We start from the raw sequence: 418 nt of genomic DNA on the forward strand, positions 1-418 counted from the left end.
TAAAAAGCAGGCCTAAACATCCTGCGAATTGTGACCAAAAGCCTGCAAATTGAGGCTGGTATCTCACAAATTGGGACCAAAATCCCACAAAATTGGTCTTAAATCCTGCAAGTTTGCCCCAAATCCTTGCAAATGGGGTCTAAAATCCTACAAACCGGGACTGAAATCATGCACATTTGGCCTAAAACCATGCACGTTGGGACCAAAAATCCCACAAATTCGGCCTAAAAATTGCATAAATTGGGCCTAAAATCCTCCAGATTTGGCCAAAATCTTACAAATCAAGACTGAAATCTTGCTAATTTAGCCTAAAATCCAGCAAACTGAGACAGAACCCTGCAAATTTGCCTGAGAGCCTGAAAATTTATGCTAAAATCCTCTTAATTAGGTCTGCAAATCTGTCCCAAAAATTCTGCCA

Source organism: Chroicocephalus ridibundus, chromosome 21, assembly GCF_963924245.1.
Source record: "Chroicocephalus ridibundus chromosome 21, bChrRid1.1, whole genome shotgun sequence".
NCBI classification, from domain to species: domain Eukaryota; kingdom Metazoa; phylum Chordata; class Aves; order Charadriiformes; family Laridae; genus Chroicocephalus; species Chroicocephalus ridibundus.